Below are 3,006 nucleotides of genomic sequence, written 5' to 3'. Positions count from 1 at the left end.
ATCTGTCGGGATTATGTTGATCATCCGTCGGGATTATGTTGATCATCCGTCGGAAGCCTTTGTAGATTATCCGTTGGGAGTCTTTCTGCCACTTGACTCTATTTCACTTGTACAGGATTACAAGACATCTTATATTTACAATTAGCCAACCTATTCTGTACATTAATCTAGCAGTCAACATGACTTAGAAAATCCTACATAATCTACTAGAATATAATATTGTTGTTTGCAGAAATGTGCTACAATACTTATTGTTACATAAGCTACACTCTCAATGGATGCTCAGTTATCATCCGTCGAGACTGTAATAAAACATCCGTCGAGAGCTATAAATACACTAAGTTAAATCTACTAAGGTGTTTTGTTTAATTTATCGTCAAGTTCACAATATATATACCTAACAATCTCCCCCAATTTATGTCTACCGGATTTGTAGCCATAAATTAAGAATAACTTAATGATAACAAAACACCCTAAATGTACAGACTGAATTATAGTAAATAAAGCTAGTAAGTGCTACAATTTATTGAAAATTGAACAAAGTAAAGTGTACAAGAGTTCTCACAATCATTATCAAGGTGCTCCTCTAGTCTGAGCAGATGATTCCTATTTCCTTGATTGTATGGATTTCTTCCCATGCTTCCTATTATTTTCTTCTATTTGATTTTGGAGTTGTCTGTGGAATTCAAGTTCTTCAGCATCTGATAGATCCAGCTTTTCTTGCATTTCCAATAGAGTCTCATTACTAGAGATACCCAGTTGGTCATCCAGTCTGAAGAATCTTCTAACACCCTTGTCATCCATGAATTCCATCAGCCAATAAGGCCTCAAATGCACTCTATTTCCTGTGAAGGGAATTGATAGATTTTTTGGGAGTGCATTTTTGGCTTTTTTGCTCCTTAGATCTTCTATCTTCTTTAGGACCAATTTCCTTGCAGTTACATTAAAACCAAAGTTTTTCTTGAAGGATGAGAAGATCTTTATCTGTACAGAGCAGCTTTTTGGAAGAATCCTGTGAAGAGGCCATGTGATTTCTTTCCCTCCCTTGCACTTGAACACTAGTCTCTCAGGGAGATTTCTGTGAGCATCAATTGCTCTCACTTCTTCTAGTTCATCCATGTAGAAATTAATCTCTGAAAATTCTTTGATATCACAGATGTATAGAAGATCTCCCTTATTGACAGTTGATTGAGGTTTGGTTAGGGCTTTGGTTCTGAAACTCACAGGCTTGACCTTCTTAATTGCTCTAGACTTTGTTCTCTTTGGCTTGTTAAGATAGGTAAATTGAGTTCAGGAATTGGCAAACTCTCCCAGTCTATTGGCTCATCATTGGGAATTATAGGCTCACCATGAAAGTTCTTTATTGGATCCACCTTGAATTCCTACATGCACCACTGAAGGTTCGGATGTTTGAGTTGTTGAAGTAGACTAGTTGGGAAAATAATCTTCCAATTCCTCATCACTGAAGTCCAATTTTCTCTTGATTCTTTGCTTGTATCTTGGTCTCTTTGTCTGTTGAGGTTCATTGAGCATTTTCTGATCTTGAGCTTCAGTAATTAGAGGTGGTTTCTCAGAAATCTCAGTTGTTATTTTCACAACTTGAAGTTTGGCCAAGATAGCAGCTTGCTTCTTCTTTTAATTGAGCCTTTTAGCATCTAAAGTAGCCTTCTTATTTTCTTACTTGATTCTTTCTTTTTCCTCCTTTTTGGCTTCTGCAAACTGAGGGTGTCCAGCAACCACACAGATTTCTTTACCATTTCTATAGATTTTGGCAATTCTTCTTTTAAGCACTGAATTAGTTGGATCTTTGATGAATGCAATGGACTTTGCCAACAGCTTCTTTTCATCTGGCCTTGGAGTCTCAAACATAAGATTCACAGGATTTTTTTCTAATGACTTTGGATAGTTCTTCTTAGGCTTGAGAACCAGATTGGCCTTTTGAGACTTTATGCATGAAGGGTGACCCTTTTCTAAGCTACCTAGACTCATTTCATTCACAGAGATTTACTTGACTTGAGAATAATGATGAAAAGTCTTGTCTGGTTTCTCAATTGGCCTAAATTTCTTTGTAATTTCTTCATCTATTTTCCTCCATTTGTCATCCAATTCCTTCTCAACAGCTGCAACAGTTTAGCAGCAGCTATTTGGATCAGATCAATGTTGTCCAATACTGGTGGCTTTGGTAAAGTAATTTCTTAAACTATTACTTGACTAATTTGAACATTTATCACATTCTCCCCCTCACTGATTTGCTTTCCTTTACTAACTGGGATAATTAAATCTTTCTCCCCCTTTTTATTATCATCAAGTAGAGTGGAGGTAGAAGTCTGTGCAGCCACCAGCTTTTGAACCAACTGAGTTTATTGTGCTTGATGTAAATGAATAGCTGTGAGAGAGGCTTCTACTGCTTTCAGTCTTGTATCCAGGGAATCCACTTTGGTTGCAAGATTAGAATTCTTCCTTAACTGTCTGTTGATGTCAAGCATTATTGTATTTGGAAATTTAGCATCCAATCTTTCAAAGACGTCCTTCTTGTCTTGGTCAATCTCTGTTTTTATTGAAGTGACATCCAGATTGTGTTGAAGAGATTGTATTTGATATAGTTGTAGAGAGTTGAGGTGTGCTTGTAGAAGCTTCTTGGTGCTGGCATTAGTTTTAGCTTGAAGAGCTGTCCGAGTCTGTTGAATGATGTGAAAAAGAGTAGTCTTGAAATGTTGCTCATCACATTCTTTAGAGAACACCCAAGATGGAATGTTTGATCTAGAGCTAGGGCCTGCTTTCCCCCTATGTCCATAAAATCTTCTTGATCACCATCTTCATCTTCAAAGAACTCTTCAGAACGACCGGTTCCATAATCAACATCATCACCAGCTGTGGGAGGCATGGCTGAGATGACATCTTTTGCCCTTTGCATTGAAGCAGTTGTATGCACCAAGTTTAGCATCCTTTCTGTAGCCATATTATCCTGTTCAGCTAGAGCTTGATATGCTGACATAGGGTAAGTAA

This window comes from Apium graveolens, chromosome 11 (genome assembly GCF_009905375.1).
Source record: "Apium graveolens cultivar Ventura chromosome 11, ASM990537v1, whole genome shotgun sequence".
NCBI classification, from domain to species: domain Eukaryota; kingdom Viridiplantae; phylum Streptophyta; class Magnoliopsida; order Apiales; family Apiaceae; genus Apium; species Apium graveolens.
Note: the sequence above shows the minus strand (reverse complement) of the source record.